Raw genomic sequence first — 24329 nt, 5'->3', positions numbered from 1 at the left:
CAGAGGAGAGAGAATTGGAGAGAACTTGGTCGTTTACTGTCTTAGATGTGCTACCATAAATGGTAGTGTCGTCAGCATAAATGTCTACAAATGATGTAAGGATATGATTTGGAAGATCATTAATGTAGATCAGGAAAAGAATTGGGCCCAGGATGGATCCTTGAGGGACACCGGCATTAATACTGTGAGCTTCTGATTTTTGCCCCTCAACTACTACTCTTATGAACCTATCAGAAAGAAATGATTTAATAATTGAGAAGACATTTCCAGCTATACCATAGCTAGCGATCTTATGAAGTAAACCTTTATGCCATACCCTATCAAAGGCTTTAGATATGTCAAGAGCAATTGCCCTAGAAAGATTGCCACCGTCGAGAGATTTGCTAATCCTATGCGATATAACTGTAAGGACATCTGCTGTAGATCTAGCAGAATGGAAACCATATTGATTTAGTTAAAATGAAAATGAAATAGAATAGACGAAATTCGAACCTCGTAATTTAGGTTCAGAAATAGATTACGAGAGAGAATTAGCAAATGGAATGTAAAAAACAAACCATTGTTTAGCTTAGAGATAAAATAATTTTAAGAAAAGAATGTGCATTGTCAATTCTGTTATGAAATTCAATTGAAGAATGCAACTATAAGATAATTTAATAAACATGTTTTTAACATATTGGAAATATAGGTTACTGGGAATATAGGATAACATTCCTTTTGTAAACAAAGGAAAAAGTTTTGGACACGCATTTCCAGAACACGTGAAAGAAGACACATGTTTTAACATGTGTATGACGTCATGGAAAATGGGAAGTTCTCGATATAGTTAGAAACTTTAGAGTTAAGCAGGGGGGTCTGAGAGAGCCTGAGGACGAGAGACGACAGTCTGGAGTCCAGACATGGACAGTCGAACGTCTGGAAGTGAGACGGTCACCTTTGAAACATAGAATGTAAAACTTTGAATTCTTGACTAAGAAAACCACGACCGGTTGGAGAAGAAATAAACCCATCATGTGTTTTATAAACGTCATCTTTGTGTTGTAATCCTACCAAAAGGTAAAGTGAAAATTGTCATTATATGTCTTATATAGCATGTGTTTTAAAATGTCTTTATATGAATCTCTTCATAACACGAACACAGAACGCAACATCACTTATAATAAAACTCTCTAAGACTCTAAGACTCACTTTTAATAAGTCTTAACAACGAACAATAACAATAACGAACAAAAAAACTAACAATAATAATAATGAAAAACTTTATATAACACTAGTAGTATTACCCGGCCTTGCTCGGGGATTGCTTTGATGCATTTTATGTTTATTTTGATCTGTATCTTTGGTAATTCCAATATTTTCTTTTATTTTGTAATCCTAAAATTATTTTCGTAAATTTCACTTATAGTCACACCTTACTGATCCACACAGCCCCAACACAGTGGATACAACGTGCCAGCAACAATCCAATTACTCCCCCTGAGTAACTATTCTTTCAGCTCAAAACCAACTACTTTGGCGAGGTTTTGGGGGCCATGGTTTCTTGAACCGTATGCGAAAGAAACCACAGGATGAACGTCAACTATCTATTCGTTGTGAGAATTTATGTGGTTGTTGCTGTATAGTTCTACAATTAGTCAACTGTGTCGAAAAAATCTTTCTCTTGTGTTGCTAAGCGACGACATGGAAAAATGACTTTACCGATAATAAATTAAAATAACGGGTTCCATTGTCGATTATCGATAATTATCTGGAGTATTCTGAGACAAAACTTAACTGAGAACGCTAACAGATTTATATACTAAAGTTCTGTAAATTTCAGTTTTATTTTCACTTTTTTTTCTTTTCTTTTAATCTCTATACTCTCACATCACTGACGTATTTTGTTCTTTTGGCACTTCTGCATGTCAATGCCATGAGGCGTCCAATATGAGTTATCGACCCCTGTTCTTTGAATGCCCTCTATCGGTCGTTCTGTGAACCTCAAATATAAACAAGTGTCTCCGAGACCGCAAAAATATATAATAACGAAATAAAGAACAAGAAAATATTAAAAAATCAAAACATATATTGCAGAAAAATGTAACAAAATATAATTTTAAAGTTTTAATAGCATTTCTTTTCATGAGTGATATAATTATAGTTTGTCAATGTAGCAAAAACATTTATAGAGGTTTAAGAACATATTTTCTTTTTTACAGAAAGATTGTGTTTTTATTCATTTATTTATTTTATTTTTTTACACTAAGATTGTATAGATATATATCAAAATAAAAGTGTGAGTTATCGACCCTGTTCTAGGCTGAGAAACGCATTCTACCGGCCGTTCTCGAAACTAAATTGCACATATTCGCCTCATGTCATTGACATGTAGAAGAGCCGTTCTTTTTTCTTTTCATTTTTGATTCGTTTCCGGTTTATATTATTTTCTCTTTTCCCTTTTCTCTTTTCCCAATTTTTCTTTTACTTTTTTTTTCTATTTATTTCTTTACATCAATCACATATTTCATTTCCTTTACCTTTCCTTTCGTTTCTTGTTCTTTGTAATAGCTGTCTTCCTTCCTTTATGCATCCCCTTTTCTTTCTTTTGTTATTTCGTTTATATCTTCCGATTTATATCTTTTCGTACTTCCCTTTCTTCCATTTTTTTTGTTTATTTTATCAAAATTTTCCCGATTTTTATTCTTTGTTTGTTTCAATTATATTCCCCCACCCTTTATTTCTCATTTGTGTTTATGTGATTGTTTCTTTTTATTCCTTTTGTTTCCTTTCTTTCTTTCTTCTTGTTTTGTTTTATAAAATATTTCTACAATTTATAAAATATTTCTACAATTTATAAAATATTTCCACACACCCCCGATCCATTTCCCGCCCCTATTCATTATTCCTTTCTTCCACCTTTTTTTTCTGTTGTTTCTAAAATATTCCGCCCCCATTCCGATCCCTTTCCCGTTTTGATACCTCACTTGTTTCTATTACGCCATCATTCAAATAAACTCAAACATTTCAATTTATTTTCTAGATTTCATTTCCCCGAGGAGATTATTAATAATGCTAACGTTGTTATGTTGTATTTATTTCTAATCCTATCGCCGAATTTCAACAGAATTTATGAATTGGACAAACTTCATTCATCGGAGGTACAACACCGTCATTCACTTGCAGTTTCAGTGCAATCGTCTTAGCAGAAGATAAATTTAACGTATACCAGATTCTATCTTAAAACGGTATTATTAGTCTTAATTGATACACATGAGTGACTTTTATCTGCTCGAATTTTAGAATATACTAGACTACCCTAGACTACCCGTGACTCGTTGGGCCAGTATTTTATAGCTAGCTATGGAATAGTGAGCATATTATTTATGCAAAAAATATGCACGCTTGCACATACAAAAATGGCCACCACTTTTAACATAAGGAATTACATTGCTTAATATCCGAAAAACTACTTATTTGCAGAAAATTTAAATGTTATATTCGTTTTCAACATACCCGAAAACCTAGAGGAGTCGTCATTTTAAAGGAAAATATTTAGGTGGAAACCAAGTACAAATTTACCGAAACTTCTGTCTTTATACTTGCGTAAAAAAGATACCTTATATACAATGTTGGTCATCTGTACCTTAAATTTGTTTGACGTAACTTCCAGCAAATGAATAAAAAAAAAAAAACAAAAAACAAAAACGAAAGCCAGTATGGCATAAATCACTTACAAGTCAACGGCTATAACGTTTGCCCGTTTTTAACAGGCTAAAAAATATTTTGTTTGTATAATCGCCAAGGTAATAATAAATACTTGCAAGTAATTTTAATGCCTTTAAACTGCCAATTACAGAATCTAATCCAATAAAAAAGATTTTAAAATAATTTAAATCGCAAAAAACCCTAAAACATAAATATGTAAGAAATATAACTGCTATTGCGTTTGGTTACAGTAACAGTGAAAAATAGGATTTACCAGTTAAATGATTTTAAATTGATTTTTCTTAACCAACCACTTAACTGAGATGTCACTTTTATTGTTTTTGGTAACAGTTATTTGTACAATTTTTTGTTATGTTCTATTTCTAAAAAAAGTTAGATATTATTATGTGTTATAATTGTTTTTGTTTTTATTAACATGGTTTCAACGACTGGGTTAGGTGTATCTGAATAATTTTAACATCTTTAAACTGTCAATTACAGCATATAGAAAAGATTTTAAATCGTAAACATATTTGTTTTGTTTTTGTTTGAAAACGATTCATTTGCAAGGAAAAATACAATAATTTTTCTTAAAAAGTCGGTGAAAGAAAGGCAAAAGAGATAAAAATTTTTCTTTGCATATTTTAAACGCGAAAAAATTGTCGACTAAAAACAAAAGTATTTATTTACTTTTATTTACTTACGCATGTTTGAAACCAAAGGTGTCAACCGGATGGACGGTTTCAACGCACAAGCAAGACAGTTTGAGATATATATATATATATATATATATATATATATATATATATATATATATATTGTTTTTTCTGATTGTATAATTTATATATATATATATATATATATATATATATATACACATTTTTAACAGTACAAAAACTATACAAACTTTAAAAATATTATACGGAAAAAGCAAAGAGATGCAAAAAACAACAACAAAACAAAACAAACAAACAAATAAACAAAAAACAAACTAAATTGTCACGCAAGAGCAAATACTTGGGACTATACGAGTAAAAAAAAGGCGAATGATAATTCGTGTAAAACATATATACAATAATATAAAATATATGTAAAATTTATGTGGAGAGGGTATGGGAAGGATTAAAATATATCTCCGAGCAAGTCCAATGCTTTGACAAATTCTTTCTGCCGATAGAGAGAAGGTTTGCGCGAAAAAATGTGCTTACAGTTATATCTCATAGGATTAGCGAATCTCTCGACAGAGGCAACCTTTCTAGGGCAATTGCTCTTGACATATCAAAGGCCTTTGATAGGGTATGGCATAAAGGTTTACTTCACAAGATCTCCAGCTATGGTATAGCTGGAAATGTCTTCTCAATTATTAAATCATTTCTCTCTCATAGGTTCATAAGAGTAGTAGTTGATGGGCAAAAATCAGAAGCTCACAATATAAATGCTGGAGTCCCCCAGGGGTCCATCCTCGGCCCAACTCTTTTCCTGATCTACATTAATGATCTTCCAAATCACATCCTTACATCATTCGTAGACACTTTTGCTGACGACACTACCATCTATGGTAGCACATCTAAGACAGTAAACGACCAAGTTCTCTCTGATTCTCTCTCCTCTGATCTTGATCACGTTGTACAATGGGGAAAGGAGTGGCTGGTTACTTTTAATGCATCTAAAACCAAGCTTCTATCTTTACATCATGAACGTTCTGATCCCCATCTGGCATCAATTAAAATGAATGGCTCTCGTCTTGGGGAGGCCTCAAGTTTTGACAGGCTTCTGGGCTTGACCTTTACTCCTGATCTTAAATGGAATACGTACATCAAATCTGTTGCCAAGGCCGCTGGAAAAATGGTCGGATCCTTCTATCGATCCAGTAGATCTCACTGTATATGCAATTCTCTATCTATATAAGAGCCAGATACGTCCAAGGATGAAATACTGTTGCCGCATATGGACAGGAGCTGCAAGAAAAGACTTATCCTGCCTTGATAGGGTTCAAAGTAGACTTTGTGGCCTGATGGGAGATGTCCTTTTCTCTTCGCTGCAACCTGTATCTCACAGAAGAGATGTTGCGAGTTTGTCTCTGCTTTATCGTTATTTTCATGGAAAGTACTCGACTGAGCTTCAATCTATGGTCCCCCCTCGCCAAACTTTCACAAGAAACACTAGACTAGCTGAAAACATTATCAATAATTTTCCCCACTCTATATCTATGCTTAAACCTAAACATAGATTCCATGATCAAAGCTTCTTTCTTAGAACTGCACGCCTGTGGAATTGTCTTCTGTTTTCCTGCTTTCCAGCTGTCTATAATATGGTTGTCTTCAAGTCCAACGTGAACAAGTTTCTGATGAGCCGTTCCACTTAAGTTAACAAATTTACCGAACTTCCACTACTATCGATTACTATATTGTCCTTTTGACTACTCTACACTCTTTAACCCTTATCCTTGAGTGGCCTTTCGGCCTTGATAAGTGGTGACGTCTATGTAAAAAAAAAAAAAAAAATCGAGACTGACTCCAAAATCTTTAAATAATTTTAAGAGTCATCTCGGTGCAATATTCGAAAGCAGTCCGTTTTATATAGATTGACACAAGCTGGATTTTCAATGAAATGTTGGCCAATGACAGATGACAATCAGATGATGGGCGAAAATATCGTGGCTTGCCCAGTCTAATTTTTTCCGGTATATTGTTGATTGATGCGTGTCTGCAAGTTTAAGGGGGTTCAACCCACAGCCAGCAGTGCACTGGCAATTCAGTTCATAAATATTACTTTGTGTGATGCAAGGCAAACTGCTCTTCGTGATCAGATTTTACACCAAAAACCAAACGTAACACAACAGACGGGAAACAATTTGTTCCAGACTTAATAATCGGTGTACCCAAACACTGACCAGCAACTCCAATATAATGCAGTTTTAAATAAACAGGACATTTTCACGGACAAGGATTGTAGGAGAATTGTATTTTTCTACTTGATTATTAATAATATAATTAATTAAATTCACCAGATAACCATTACAAATGAAAATGTCTATGAGAGTATTCAATTCGTGTTCGAGTTTGTTCGAAGAGCAAATTCTAAGGGCTCTATACACTTAATGTCTTAATAGGCTCTATTTTTCTCGAGGTAAGCACAAATAAGCGCCATCCATATAAAGACCGGTGAAAGTCGGTTTGTGATAAACTGTAGTAAGAAAAGAATACTTTCTACGTTCGATCAAGACATCTAGGAAAGGCGAACAACCTTCATTCTCTTTCTTCGTGGTAAATGATAATGCTGTTTCGATAGAACTGAGATTATCGAAGATTTTTGCTTCACTCTAAGAAGCAAAGGCTACAAAAGTGTCATCGACGTATCTCAAATATATTGAGGCCTTCAATATATTATTAAACAGTATCGAGTCACAGAATCGTACAAAAATATCGGCTAATGCAGGACACAGGGACTTCCCATCTGAACCCCGTCGATCTGACTGTACATAACGTTATCAAAGCTGAATTCAACTGATTTAGTACATTTCAACAAGAGTTCAACAAATATATTCCTGGGGAAAGGTGGGGGAGTTAGATTGCCATTAAAAAGTGAGTCGGCATATACCATTATATGAGTGAGTCGGATATATATATATATATATATATATATATATATATATATATATACAGTGCCGGCAAAAAGAAAGTCCGCACTTGTAATTTTTCAAAAACTGCAAATTTAAGATAAATTTAATGTAACTGTTTAAACAACCTATACATCATTTGATTCGCCCTTTATTCCTCTATAATTTTACCTGTTCATATTTGACTTTTAATTGAGATATTCTGGTGTTCACGTCAATTAAAACAAATAACTTCGAATTGGGGCGACAAAAAGAAAGTCCGCAGCAACAAATTCGCTTAAAACCAGCTTAAATGATCGCCCCTAAATCAGTCTAAAATATCCACCAACAGCAATATATCCAAAAAAGCATCTCCAATCTTAATTGTTGTGGTTTCAGGTTATACAACATAACATTTAGTCCATATGCCATGACTTTCTCTTAGTGATCGTCAGGAACTCATTAATCTATATCTTTCTGTTTTATCCAATCGAGAAATCGGTCGCAGATTGAAATGTGATGAGAAAACGGACGAAAGACTGTGCAAAAGCACCAAAACACTAGCAGTGTTTGTAATACTCCTAAATCTGGTCGTACTAGTGTTACTTCTAACAGGGAATACAATGCTATCAAGATCAGCAGCCTAAGAAACAGATTTGAAACGCCTCGCCAAATCCAACAACAGTGCAATCTTGTTAAAAGATGCTCTCTTTCTACTGTCAAGAACAGATTAAAGGAATTTAATTTGTGAGATTATGTTGCAGGACGCAAGCCAATGATTTCTGTAAGGAACAGAAAGCGCCGTCTGGACTTCATCATATGCAATGAAGATCCTGACTCTTCATATTGGTCAAAAGTGCTTTTAGCGACGAAAGCAAGTTCAATAGGCTAGGCAGTGATGATAGACAGTACGTCCGTCGGAGAAAAGACGTAGAATTTAATCCTAGGTGGTCAGTTTCAACACTGAAAGGTGGTGAGGGTTCAGTTTTGGTGTGGAGCATTATTAGTACCAATGGTCTAGGGCCTATAGTTCGCTTGCAAGGTCGAATTAATTCGACTAAGTACATTAATATGTTGACTGAGCATTTTCTACCCTACTTTGGTCGGAATTTGGATGATAATCCCATCTTCATGCAGGATAAAGCTCCTATTCATACAACTGGCAATGTTAAGAGGTTCCTGGAAGAGCATGATATTCCGTGTTTGGATTGGCCTGCACAATCTCCAGACCTCAATCATATCGAAAACATATGGCATTACATTAAGCAACAACTACGCAATGATAAAATTTCAAATTTGAAAGAACTTTGGACAAAACTTAAAGAAAAGTGGGGTGGCCTTTCCCCGGAGTATTGCTGTAGTCTGATTCAAGGAATTACCAAAAGATTGCAGAAGGGCTATGCTACCAAATATTAACTAGTTCATTGTGTTCCTGTTGTATTTGTGTTATATTAATGTCCTAAAGTTACATTTAAATAACAGGCTTCCATTTTGCGGACTTTCTTTTTGCCTCCTCAACTTGAAGTTATTTTTTTAATGTACTTGAACACTGGAATATTTCAATTAAACGTCAAGTATGAACAGGTAAAATTATAGAAGGATAAAAAGCCAATCAAGTGAGTTATCGTTTGTTTAAACAGTTACATAAAATTTATCTTAAATTAGCAGTTTTTGAAAAAATTACAACTGCGGACTTTCTTCTTGCCGCCTGGTTATATATATATATATATATATATATATATATATATATATATATATATATATATATATATATATATATTGGGCAGAAATAGTATATTTAAGAGGGCGGTTCAACATATTAGACTATTTAAGGAAACGGCTCAACACAGTAGACTAGTCAAGAGGACGTATCAACACATTAAAGGTGAAAACAACCATGTTTTAGTCTGCTGGGAAGTAGTCCGGTGGTAGTGTTCCACAGTTGGGCAGCTCTAAGAAAGAAGCTTTGCTCATGAAATATCCTTATAGATTTAGCTACAGATAGAATGTAATTGTAATTGTTGGAATTGTCGGCAGTGGCTGTAGCTAAGCGAGTTTGCCGTTAATATTTTACAAGGAGGGGACCAAAAACTAAAGGCCAGTCGAGCACCTGCCATGAAAATAAATCGCCATGTCTCGTATGTGAGAAAGAGAACATTCCTCACCATATTTCGAAACCGGGGTTTTATACTCTCAAGACAGGAAATAGTAGATCGATAGGCCCTGTTGTAGATGCCACAGATGTAGGTGGTATCTAGTGGCGAGAGCTTTGTTGCAGCCGTCTGTCGTCAGTACTCTCCCCTTTCTCTCTCTCTCTCTCTCTCTCTCTCTCTCTCTCTCTCAACTAATAGTTTATCTCTTTCTCACTCTTTGAACCTTATTTTACAGCTCCAACGGCTGCAGTCTTCAGCCACAGACTTTGAACTTGTTGGAACAATGGACATATTTAATACCATTAATTTAATACCATTAATTTAATACCATTAAAACGTAACCCTTGAATAATTCTGATGTCTGATGTGACTGTGCAAGCCTATCCTGGATCAACAGTCACTGTTGTAGATGTCACAGATGTAGGTCGTGCCTGGTTCCGAGAGCTATGCTGCAGTCCTCTGTTGTTTAAAACCCGGATAAAACACCGATTTAAATGATTGAATTGGTCTCTTTGACGACATATCGACACGTTTTCAGTTATTAAATTTTTGACTTTCGTGTTTAACGGTATATAAAATAATACTATTTGATATTTCATTTAATACGTTTGAAATTCCTACTTCAAAATGCGGCCGCCATTTTGAGAAAACACGAGATTTGTAACTAAATGTAAATTTGTTGATTAAAGAGACAATTTTAAGTTATACTATCAAGTCGCTCAGCGTTACCCGGTCGTAAAATACGCTTAAATATGACATTTTAATTTATGCAGACTTCGTATTTATTATACTGACGAACAAAAAAATTGCTATTGTGCCTAAGATGTTTCAAGTGTTTTTACCTAATTTGAGGGCGGTAAAATGCTGTCACTTTTTTTTATCAAGTCTAGTTTTTCTGCTATGGTATAACTCCTCTGTAAGAAGCCGATAGTTACAATAAAACAAGCAAATTGATGGAACAATATTTTTATGTAACTTTAAGACACATATTCATGAAATCACACCAAAACAATTAAAACTTGAAGTAAAAAATGTTAAGCATAGACATCATCAATAATTTGTCGTTTTACTGATTTTCTAGAATGAGGGCTCCGGCATCATCGTGCTTGATAGACCAACAGTAGTCTGCAAGCATATTGGTATTCCAACGAGCTTGATAGCAAACTTCCATGTCGCTGATGTCTTGATGGAAATGCTCCCTTTGGTCGTCGACCACATCGACTAGATTTTCTGGAAAACAGGAAAGATGGCTGTGAAAAAAATGTAACTTGATGCTCATATTTTCACTCAGTTGATGGAGACTTATGAGTAATGTTTCAACAAGGTTTTGTAGGTGGACACCTTTATTTTTCCCAAGAAAAAGTTTACTACATTCGTAAACGATGTCCAAGCATTCAATTCTGCAGGATTCATAAAATTACATAAATTTGTGTCATTCATGAAATCTCGATTCTGGGATCCGTAAAAAGATTCTAGCTTTTAATTTCTCTATGGTTAGGCCTGGAAATTTCATTCAAATATATTTGAAAGAGTCGCCATTCTTCTCAAGAGTCTTCACAAACTGTTTCATGATGTCAAACTTCATGTGAATGGGGGGGGGGAAACACAATTTTGGAACGCTCCACCAATAGAGAAGCGAGAACAGTTTTTTCTTTTATCCCGTGCTCTGTTCTTGCCCTGTTCCCACAAACACAAGAAGCAAAGAAATTTTGTGTAGCCACCTTGTAACCCGAAAAGAAACCCAACTATTTTCAAATCGACACATATGATCCATTAGTTCTGTCTGTATGACATCTTTTCCAGAACAAATTTGATTTCATCATATTTTTCTTTGCGGGTCCATGAATGGCTTAAAGGAACTGATGTATATAAGTTACCATTGTGAAAAAGAACACATTTTAATTTTCTTTCGGAACTGTCCATAAAAAGGCGCCAATCTTGAGAATAAGACTGTTCGATTCCAAGCTGCCGCAGCAGACCGGCAACGTCGTTGCAATATACTATGCCATTTTCCTGAGTTAAATATGGCAAGATTTCAATATGGTGTTTTCTATAAAAGGTTATGAAAGTTTCAGGCAGAAGTAGATTTCTTTGTTTGTGCCTTGAAGCTCAAAGTTCAGAAGATTCTTTGGAAATGTTGAGATCTCTAGTCAGATCATTAATTTCTCTTTGACAAAAAATCCGTGGAAGTGAAGAAGGAGGAGAACCGACATCTGAAACTGGCTTCACTACTTTACGAGGACAAAACAGAGGCTTGTATTGTGTTACCACTTCTATATCGTTATTATATTATACCCTTAACAGGCCATATATATGTATGCATGTATATATACATTGTATATGTATATAACGGACTATTTAACGGACTTTTGTCCTCAGATCTCTTAATATCTATTTACTTAACGGCCTGTGACTCGACACGCAACGAATAGGATATAGGACAACATACATGTCTGCTGCTGGCTGCTTCTGGGGATTCACCAATCGTCCTTGGAGGAGCTGGACCTTGCTGTAACGAAGACGCTTCAAGTTATGGACCCAAGGTGATGTGAATTTTTATATGGTCTATTCACTCTCAGGCGTCCCATCATCAGAAATGGGGTGATCGATGTTGTGGGTTCTCCATTGGAGACCATCACCTTCCTTATGGGGAGACGTTTTTAACCCATATTGCCTGTTCGGCGTCTACGCTCCAACTCAACTAAATTTACTCAGTTAACTCAAACCGGAACACTTGACACGTCACGTCCAGTCCGCGCTTGCATACTTCCGGTGCAAACTAATGAAGTGTGATACTTGTCAAAAATGTCAGCATTCAAATTCTCTGTTGTTTACTCCGCTAAATAGATAGATAGATAGATAGATAGATGGATAGATAGATAGATAGATAGATAGATGGATAGATAGATAGATAGATGGATAGATAGATAGATGGATAGATAGATAGATAGATAGATAGATGGATAGATAGATAGATAGATAGATGGATAGATAGATAGATAGATAGATGGATAGATAGATAGATAGATAGATAGATGGATAGATAGATAGATAAGTAATTAACTTCTTCTACCCGGCTATTATCTAACATTCGGTCTTCTTCAGAACCAGGCAATTCCAATTCGGGATGGAACAGGAATTTCATTGCAGTGCGGAATTGGCCTAATTGCAAACTTGTGGTTTGACTAAACCAAAAAATATTTTTTCTTCCTGTTGATTCCCTTCGTTTTGACTGCACAGAAATAGCAGTTATTGAAATGGGGGTTCGGTTCACGCCAAACCATTAGAATACCAAAGCGGAGTTACTCTATTCTTTTTTTTTGTCGACTGTCGAAAATGCTCCACACATGATGTTTGCATAGAGTATGGGGTGCTCATGTCTTATCTTGATCACCCAGAATTATTTGAAGTAAGCAAATTCACTCATCCGTTTCTTGTTGGATTGCAACATATATTCCCCGCAAATCTAGCAACACACATTTGGATTGTTTAAACAATGTCGCCTAAGAGATGATATAGCCATGCTTAATTTTTGCTCTAAAAATCTGAAACGAAAGTAAAATAAAACAGCTGAATCATTTCCTGTCTGACTTATAAATGAATTGCCAAATTTAAGAGAATAAACCTTATTTTGACTCAGAAATCAACAAAAAACATGCCAAAATCTGTAGGCCTATTTACCACTGAGTGTCCATTTCTTACCAATTACCTCATTGTAGAGACAAATTTGACATTTACTTTAAGGTTTGTGGTCATAATCAATAGAACCTACCATATATATATATATATATATATATATATATATATATATATATATATATATATATATATGTATATCATCAGTGCAGAAAGTGATAATTGCTGCTGATCGTGGAACTCGAACACAGTCAACAAAGCCAGGATTGGTTTTGTGGGCATCTTCCCCTCGGCCATCATGAATTAATCTTTAAATGTAAGTGAAATAAGGTACTCATGTAGCCTTGTAAGTGGGCATATTATAACAAACTGCCATAAGAGTATTCGACAAACAGGAACTTTGAAATGATGCGCAAATGCTAATGTAACGTGGCTGTTACGTTCGAACAGCTTATTACAATTCAATGCTCTCTCGAACTCCCCACGCTGTCTGATACCGTTGCAAAGGAACAAAGAGACAAAAAATGAATAAACAAATCTATATATCTATAAAAGTGAACGTGTGTGTGTGTGTGTACATTTCCCTACGCAATAACACTATCAATTTTTAGTCTACAGACTCGAAATTTGATATACAGGCTACTGAAATTTGGGAAAATCGATGTGATCGGTTTTCGGCCAGAAATTTGGCCATTGAGGGGTCTAAGTAATACAATTTGACCTTTGAGAACTCTACCAAACTCCTCCGACAATTTTGGGTCTACACACTTGAAATTTTAGAAATAGGTTCCTTGGACATGGATCTAACTTAATGATTTGAGTTCAGCCCAAAATAATAAATTTTAAGGGTTCATAATAGGGGTCAAAGTTTAAAAAAATTGACCACTTTTTTTTTGCTCAACATTCACCTCCAAATACCCGGGCAACGTCGGGCACCCATGCTAATACATCTATAAAAGTGAACGTGTCTGTGTGTCTGTCTGTGTGTCTGCGTACATTTTCCTTCGCAATAACTCTGTCAATTGTCAGTCTACAGACTCGAAATTTGATATACAGCGTACTGAGATTTGGGAAAATCGATGTGATTGGTTTTCGGCCAGAAATTTTGCTGTTAAGGGGTCAAAATTCAACGATTTGACATTTGAGAACTCTACCAAACTCCTACAACAATTTGGGGGGTCTAAACACTTGAAATTTTAGAGGCAGGTTACTTGGACATGGATGTAACTTAATAACTCAATTGTAGCCCAAAACAATAAATTTTAAGGGTTCATAATAGGGGACAAAGTTAAAAAAAATTGACTTTTTTCTTTTTTTTTTTGCTCAGCATACAACTCCAAATACCCGGGCAACGCCGGGCTGAAATGCTAGTAAATAAATAAATCTGTTTTGTTGAAAGGCATTTATTACCGTTAGTTTCCAAACTATGTCTGCTTCTTGTTTTTCTTTTACTGTTCATTTCGTCTCCCACGAGATTAACAAAAACATGTCGTCTCGACACCAGCTAAAAAGTTTCCCAATGCACACACGGGTCCCCATCAGCGTCAGCCCGCGCTTTATCGCCCTCGACTTTCACCCATCCATCTTGCCCTGCGAACACTTTTCTTCTCTCCGACAACGTACTGTCCTTTTTTTTTCTTGTGACATAAAGTCACGCATACCTGCTATTTTTTTTACACAGGAATCACCACTTATCAAGGCACGGAAGCCACTCGAAGATGAGGGTTAATGGCTATACATTAGTCAATGTGATTATAGCGTAGAAAACATAAGTAGTAGGAATTTTGTAAATTGGATTACTTAGGGGGACGGTTCATCAAGAACTTGTTTACATTGAACTTGAAAGCAATCAGATTGTAGTCAGCTGGAAAGCAGGCAATCGGAAGAGAGTTCCACGGGCGTGCAGTTCTAAGAAAGAAGCTTTGTTCATGGAATCTACGTTTAGGTCTAGGCACAGATAAATAGTCTGGGAAATTATTGATAGTGGTTTTGGCTAGATGAGTGTTTTCATGAAAGTTTGGTGAGGGGAAATCATAGATTGAAGCTCAGCTGAGCACTTGCCATGAAAATAACGATAAAGCAGAGACAGTCTCGCAACATCTCTTCTGTCAAGGTAGGAAAGCTGCTTCTACAGCTCCTGCCCAGATGTGGCAACAGTAACAGCCGCAAATAAATAAGGCTCAAGTCCATCTCAACCGTCTTTCTATCGTATTTGCGTTCAAGTCTTCCTTTAACTATTATTAACTTTTAGTCTTCTTCAAATAATCACCGTTTTAAAATCTTCCTTCAAATGCCATCGCTATGAAGTCTTCGTTTTTACAATTTCCTTGCAACCGTCTATGCTTTCAAGTCTTCCTATTTTTATTTCTAGAAGCATATATGAATAAACAACAGAAGCGAATACGAAATAGAATTCTAGATGAAGCATTTTTACTTGGCTATACTGGTCATTAAAATAGGGGAAAGCTGGCTTTGTTTAAAATATAAGATTAAGTAAGAAAAGAAAAAAAACTATTCCAAAAATTTCAGAAAAGAACATAATCATTAAAAATAATAAATAAAAAAAATACAGACCTCAAAAACGAAACTAACAAAAATAAATAAATGAAATAAAATAAAAGGAACATACATAGCATCCTTTTTTTGTTGTTGTTGCTGTTGTTCAGATTAAGTCCCTGGATCCAATATGGCGAATACCAAACTTGATTGCTATGAATGACCTTTTCGGAAAGAGACTTGGTTTGGACAAAGTGTCCGTTGCTTAGCGACGAGGCAAGGAGGTTTTTAACCCAGACGTATTGAGCATGCGCGATCTTTTTTTTTTTTTTTCTGAGCCTCGTTTTCGAGCGGATTTTGTCGCTTCTTCAAACGCACCAAATATCACTCATAGCGCGCGCGAAGGACCTTTCATATGAAACAAACATTTCCGATCAACATGTTTCTTCTTCTTCTTCTTCTTCTTCTTCTTCTTCTTCTTCTTCTTCTTCTTCTTCTTCTTCTTTTCCCAGCTTTCTTAAAGTGGTTCTCTGGCTTGCTATTTGCTTTTTCATTTCCCACACTATTTTAAATGGTTTTGTCTGGGCGCAAGCAAAAGGCGCGTGTTTTACTAACTCTTACGTAACGACATAAAAGTAAATATATCTATTTATATAAATAACTATGCAAATAAATACACATTGGTCTTTATTATAGAGTGTAAGATACTATCAAAATATACACAGCTTTCATAAGAATATACTAACGATGCGCTTTATTTATCACTAGCAGGCCGACCCTGCGTGGTCCGGATTTTGAATTATATAATAGATGAGTCAAAATCTGCGTGTGTCATTTTTGTTTCTCTCAACTGTCTGCGTTCTCTATCTTACCTTTTGACTAAACACACTTTTTCTCTCTCCGAATAACCTCCCTCGCCACATGATCATTCGAATATCCTTCGCTTTTCCTCCCTGCCTCTCTCTTTCTCTCTTTATCTACTCTTCATCCGACTATCCCCTCTCTCTACATCTCTCATCGACTGCCTTCCTCTCTCTCTACCTCTTCTTCCGACTCCTGGTTGCCTCCTTCTAGTAACCTGTTCAATATTATAAAAATAAAGGAACAAAGAAAGATAAAGAAAGTTGACTGACTGGCTTTATGGCGCAGTTTCAGTGTTCCTGTTTACTTGCCTCCCCACGAGGGCAGAGTTAGACACAATGTCAGTTTTTAATGTGGAGAAACACCGCTTCCCAAAAAGAGACACTCTGGATAGGAACAAAAGGAAAAATTGTCTCAGTCACTGTAATCTTGGCCTGACGTAGTTTCAGTGGTGTTCTTTGGAGAGACCTTCTAGTAACAATGTAAAATACAGTAATTTATTTCATCAAATAAATGTAACTTTGGTTGCACGTGACTTCAATGGAATCATATTTAAACATTTTTATTTATTATAAGCCGGTCAGAGGTCACACTGAATGGAATAATATAAAGTAAGTAAAAATATCATTATTACGTACTTATATGTCATGTCAGAAATTAGTATAAAGTGCAAAAATTACGATAAATGCTCAAATAAATATGTGCTAGACATAGTTTTTAGAAAAAATCATACAAACTACCGGTCTGACTATTTTGTTTTAGAAATGGCGGATTATTTTATTGAAAGCGAGAAAAGCAAGGGAGATAAATCTGTATGTTATACAGAATTTGTCGCAGGGAACTGTCCCACAAATTCTATTATTCGATGAATATTGTTTTTACTTGGAATTATTTCTCCATTGGATCATTTTTCATGATGTTTGGAAGTTATACTAATACGAACCCGTGAGCCGAAGGCGGAAACAAAAGTGGAGTTGTGTGTAAGGGTGTTGGTTGAGGAAAAAAAAAAAAAAAAAAGACAGAAAGAAAATTGCGTGCGAAAAAGATAAAAGTGGTAGTAGGCAGACAGGCTCGAACCCGCACCGCGAAGGAGGAAAAGAAAGTGAAAAAAAAACAAACAAAACAAACAAAAAACAACAGCAACAATAAAAACGTGACGTGTTAGCTGCTACACCCACTGCCAAACCGGATGTGACGTAGGTAGTAATTAAGATTAGACAATCGAAAATAGGCGATCACAAATCGGCGAAAAAAGAGACCCTCCCTGAAGAAAAGTGCTCAGTTGAGGGTGAAGGAATAAATGTTTTGATCTAATTCTTCGATATTTGCTGTCCGAAGGGTCGCGCTTCAAAATGATACCAATTTCGTGAAAATCTGTCGCCTCTGTCAAAAGTTTTTGCGAGACATACATACATACATTTAAACAGAGAGGTGAGATTTGTATTATAGACTGGGGGGGGGGTAACCGGCGTTGCCCGAGTGTTTGGAGGTGTGTGTAGTCGGGAGGGGGATGTTAATCAAAACATAAGTATAAGCTAAGTAAAAAAAACAAAAACAAAAAATAAAACAGAAAAACGAAGGTTAAAACTTATCTGAAAAATAAAGCCGGGAGTACCCGGGCGGTGAGAGGGAGGTAATCAAAACATCGAAAAAACCCCACAAAAAACACTAACGTAAGGCAAACGAACGATGTTAAATGTAAAAATCGAACAAACAAAAATAAAAAAAAAAACAGAAAAACGAACATTAAAACTGCTTTAAAAAATCTTAAAAATAAAAACAAAAATAAAAAAAACACGTGAAAAATGGGTTAAATAAGCCTATTTCGATATTAAAATTTAAAAAATCGGTGGGTACCCGGGTTTTTTTGGGTGTGTGTGGTCGGTCGAGGATGTTAATGAAAACCTAAGAATAAGCGAAGTAAAGAAAAAACAGAAAAACGAATGTTATGTGAAAAATGGCTTAAATAACCCTGCTTCAATATTAAAATTTAAAAAATCGAAAAAAAAAGACATCTAACACCACGATTCGAACCCAAAACGTTTATACAATGACCCAATGCTCTAACCATTTGAGCTAACACGACGCACATGAAATTGTGTCAGTTCTTCAAATATTTAAACTAAATCAGGTTATGACGTCGTCTGACGCATGCGTAGAACCGATCGCGTCATGAGAGGACGGGATTTGCTGACCCCCCCCCTGTAGAAAAGTGTTGATTTCAGGGTTAAAAATTTAACGCTTTTGGCCAATTTTTCGATATTTGTCGGGCGAAGGATGGGGCTTTCATATGAGATCAAATTTATAAATGTTTGTTCTGTCTGTCAAAAGTTTTTAGCAGACACACAAACATACATACATACATTTTCGCTTATATATATATATATATATATATATATATATATATATATATATATATAGAAAATGGTTAGAAATTCAAACAAATTTGTTGAATAGTAAAAATGTTATTAATAGTTATCATAATGATAATGATAGTTTAAACAAAAATCATCATCATCATCATCATGACGGGCTCCTTGCCCGGACCAATCTGACTCTTCCTCTCAAGAGTTTCCTATCTTCCATCAGTTGCCTCAGATCTTCAGGTTCACAGTTTGCGTTGTGTGCTATTTGTTGGATTACGTGGATCTAGGTCGTCCTCTGTTTGCCCGTCCGTGTCGTAGAGTCCATAGCAATACATCACGCACCAATTCATGCTTGCTCCTCAGACAATGACCGGCAAATCGTAGGCGTCTTTCTCTGATGGTATTAGATATGGCAGGTAGATTGCCATAAAGTTGATGCTTCGTGGGATGATTTTGTCAAGATATATTTAACATTGTTCTTAGCATACAGGTGTATGTACCGTCTAGTTTTCTTTCCAATCTTTTGGTGAGTGTCCAGGTTGTAGCACCGTAAACAAGGACAGACTCTACCACTGCCCTGAAGAACTGCCTTTTCAGTTTGTCAGCCAGTCTCGAAGTTCATACTGAATGTAGCCCATCCAATGCGGCCCATGCTTTTGAGATGCGAATTCCGATATCTCTGTCTGTGGAAACTATGTTGCTGCCCAGATACGTAAACTCAGCGACTTCTTTCAGTGTTGATCCATCCAAAGCCCTGATATTTCCCTTCACATTGAAAGTCATAAACTTTGTCTTATCTGCATTTATTGGAGACCAATGTCATTTGCAGACTTTTCTAGCTTGCGTAACGGCGTTTGCGTATCAGCAGTGTTGTTCGCGAACAAAGCAATATCGTCTGCGTAATCTGAATCAGTTATGTGTGCTGATTGATGACGTCTGTTTCTGGGTTCATTTAGGGTGAAGCCTAGCATGTTGTGTATATCAACAGAGGTGCGAAGTACAAAGTCAAGACAGACAATGAAAAGAAAAGGGCAAGAGTATCTCCTTGTAAAACCCCAGTACGGATGTCGAAAAATTCAGTGTCCCCATCTGGTGACCTGACCATTGCTCGAGTGTGCTCATATAGCATCATGATAGCATTAATGACTTCATTTGGAATGCCATATGCTTTTAATATGCTGGTCATTTTTCCTCTATGTACAGAATTGAATGCTTTGGAGAAATCTACAAAGATCATGACTGCCTCAATGTTTTTTGCTTTGACTCCTTCAATCAGTCTCCTAACAGTAAGTATTTGACTAGTAGTAGAGCGATTCTTTCTAAATCCATTTTGGTTCTTCCTGAGCACTTCTTCGATCTTTGGTTGGATACGGTTGAGAAGCATGGCATTGTAGATTTTTGCTGCAATTGGAGTGAGTGTTATTCCTCTGTAGTTGCTTGGTATGCTTAGGTCACCCTTCTTGGGGAAGGGAAGTATGCATCCTTCCCTCCATATATGAATAACTTTTTGATTATATACAGCATTGCATGACTCAAGAAGAATGTCATTGAAACCACCTGTCTTCCATACTTCAGGAGGTATGATATCTAAACCGATTGTTGGTTTTCTTTAGTACATTTAGAGGTTCCTCAATTGTAAAATCACCCTTCTCAATATCTAGTTCCTGTACAACAATCGGCTGAATTGGTTGGTCTGTTACTTCTGCTTTGTTTCCGAGTAGCTTTTCAAAATGTGCTTTCCATTTCGAACATGCATTTTCCGGAGTGTTTGCCTTTAACTTAGCTTTGGCATTTACTAATTGCCAAACCAGATAGGATTGTTTGTTATCTGCTGCATTCTGGATTCGATCTATATGTTCTTCTGTTGTTCTGATAGGTACATCATACTAAGCTCTTGAAGCGCTTGCTTCCTTAATTTTGTATTCTGTGGAGTGGGGTATTTATCTTGTTTTTTGATTATGTTTTTTTAACTTTTCTCGTTTTAATATTATTTTATCATTTTCCCACGGTACTTTTCGCTTTACCTTGGGCTTCAGAGGTATACACTTCTTTGCTGCTTCTTGGTGCGATCTAACGAAGTTTTCATAGGTGTTATTAACAGTTGGTTCCTGCTCTTGTGCCTGTAAAGCATCAAATCTGTTTCGCAGTTCAAAGATGAATCTCTGTTTGATCTGATTGTAATGTGACAACGATAACCAGTTGTAGTGCTGTCTAGATGATTTTTTAGTTTTGTTCGCTCGTAGGCTTAACTTCAACTTAGAGGTTACAATCCTATGATCAGCAGACACACCATAGAAACTGCTATAAACTTCACAGTTATGACAGCTATTGATCCACTTCTTATTCATAAAAAGATAGTCCAGTTGTGCCTTGTCTCCATTTGGGGATTGATGAGTCCAGAGCTTACCGGGTCTTTTCTGAAAATGGGTATTCATGCATTGAAGGTTGTTTTCAAGGAGAAAAGTTAATAGATACTCTCCATTTCGGTTTGTTCCATCATGGAAAGAGAACTTATGCTTGTTGTCTTCCCGTCCTTTATGTGCATTCATGTCACCCCCGATAACCAATAAATTATGTTTGGGGATCGAGCGCACTATTGCTTAGAGTTCATCGTAGAAATTCAAGATCTCTTGCTTGTCACTGACGTTGATAGGGTTGTAGCAACAAATAACAGTAGTAGCAGGATTACCACTGAAAGTAGCAAGAATTATCCTTTGTGTTATTTTCTCAGCACTTTTCAATGATTTCAATGCTCGAGGGCTAAGCAGAAGTCCTACTCCCCCAATGGTACTATTTGTTGAGTTTTCCCATGCTGACGCTGATACTAGTGTCCAGCCGTTACCAATTTCATGGTACTTTATGTCCATGTCGTTGTGGAAGAGTCGGTGCTCTTGAATACACACAATATCGATATCGTGTTGTTTGGATGAAGCAACAAGTTCTGGTATTTGAGATGTGGGTTGAAGTGTCCGTACATTAAAGGTGGATATTTTGATGGTATGTCTACATTTTGCTAGTTTAGGTTTTGGTGCTGTAGTAAACTTGTCGATAGCTGTGGTCATTGCCGGCACACCAAGTAGCGACCCTTGGTTACCTGTGTGGCGGTCGATGCGATATGGAATTCTGGTTTGATTTAGAGTCATATTGAATCTTTCGATAGCTCGGATAATATCACCTGTGTTAGCTACGTCTACAGGCGAATCGCAGTAATTTCTCAATTAGACTAGTTGAACCTGATCGTTGGTCTCTTAATGATTTTCCGCTCAGAGCCTTTTGTGCCCTGCCATTGATTGATTCTTTAGTTCTTCCACCAAGGCGCATAACTGTCATATTAATAGATAATTATAGTAAAGTATTAATAACAAAGGTGATAGTTTTAAGTAATAATAATAAACCCCCTCACTAGGGCAGGGTAAGAGACAATGTCGCTTTTTATTCACACACACACACACACACACACTCACACACACATATATATATATACACTCATACATATACCGACATATACATACACACATACATATACAAACGTAAATACAAATGATAGTTGAAATATATCAAGCAAGTAACTAGCCTAGTAGTTATTACATATATATATATATATATATATATATATATATATATATATATATATATATATATATATGCACACACACTTACATACATATATACATATTTCGGCATATACACACAACTTATATATACATATACATATACAAACATATACAGATATATACATACATATATATTAATAAATATCCACATATAACCATACACAAACATATATAGGTGCATATTTCTTTTTAAAGCATAATTGAACTATGATAATTGACGTTTTTTCTTTTAAAATTAAATTCAAGCTATTATCACCTCACAAGCAGAAATGTCATACATATAAAATCAACAGTAGGTTCTTGGATATGATAGAGGCACGTTCTAAATGAATATTTCTCTTTAAAGCACAATTCCACCAGGATAGTTTAGTTTTGATTTTAAACTTTAATTCAATCTATTATATTTACAAATAATTTAATGAAATGAACAGTAAGTTCTCTACAATGCAATGTAGACTACAATGAATTATGGCCTTTTGGTCAAGATCAAAGTGTAGTATCTGTTCTTCAGATGCTGCACTTCCATTTCTTGTTCTCTTTTGGTGGAGGAGAAATCCTTCACGACTGAGACAATTTTAATTTTTGTACCTTTTCTCCACGTTAAAAAACGACCCTGGTGTCTAACTCTGTCCCGTGGGGAGGCATAGTAAATAGGTACAATGAATTATGGACTAAGTCATTGCGGGCTCCCAACTAGAGCTGGCAATCAATCGATTCCCTGGCAACTTCAGGTCTCCCCGCTATTATATATATATATATATATATATATATATATATATATATATATATATATATATATATATATATATAAAGCTGAATGTATGTGTGTGTGTGTGTGTGTGTGTGTGTGTGTCTGGTCACGAATAGGCTCCTATATGGTTGACTATTTAAAAAAAAATGATTACATATAATGATAGAAGATGTATCGAGACACAGGAACGGGTACGGTTTGATCTGGCAGAACGGTGGTTCATTAAAATTGTGAGGTCTGCGTTCACGCCTGGTCCACAAAGTATGGAAATAAAAAATTTAAAAAATTACAAAAAAACCTTTAAAAATGTTTTTATATAGATGTACATTAGAATACTTTGATAAGTAGTTTTAATTTAAATAGGGATGGTATTATAAAATTTTGGGGTCTGCGTTCGCGCCTGGCCTCCATAGAATGGAAATAGGCACAAATTTTAATAAAGACTTTTCATATCTATCTGCGTAAGTATACTTTGATAATTATGTTTCAGTTTGAAGAAATATGTTATCATAAAATTATGGGGTGTTCGTTCGTACCTGACCTCCATAGAATGTAAATATGTCACAAAGTTTAACAAGTTTTTTTAATATAGATCCACAGAATATTGTGATAAGTGTTTCAGTGTGAACAGTTATGGTATAATAAATTATGGGGTTTATCTATTTTATTTTTACTTTCATCATATTTTGCTTTGGTTTTGATACCCCCAAATTCAAAGCTATCTCTTTACAACCCTTCCTTTTCATAACCTATCATACTTTCATAAATCAGAGTCTATTTTCTGTAGGCTGTTTTTGAACCCAGTCAATGACGGGTACTTTTGCTAGTATATATATATATATATATATATATATATATATATAATGAGAAAAATATGAAATAGTATTCCGACAAAATATAGAAATAAAAAGGAACAAACTTAGTTATATGTTCATCAACGTTGATGAATACATAATTAGTTTTTTTCCTTTTTATTTCTCGCCCTGTTTCCCGCTTTCTCTCTCTCTCTCTTTCTCTCTCTCTCTCTCTCTGTATATATATATATATATTATTTTATATTTTTACATAACCATCACCACTTATCAAGGCCAAGAAGCCACTCGAGAATAAGGGTTAAAGAGTGTACAGTAAAAATTGGACAATATAGTAATCGTTATTAATGGAAATCCG

The sequence above is a fragment of the Euprymna scolopes genome, chromosome 9 (assembly GCF_053919585.1).
Source record: "Euprymna scolopes isolate OS-2025 chromosome 9, ASM5391958v1, whole genome shotgun sequence".
Classification (NCBI taxonomy): domain Eukaryota; kingdom Metazoa; phylum Mollusca; class Cephalopoda; order Sepiida; family Sepiolidae; genus Euprymna; species Euprymna scolopes.
Note: the sequence above shows the minus strand (reverse complement) of the source record.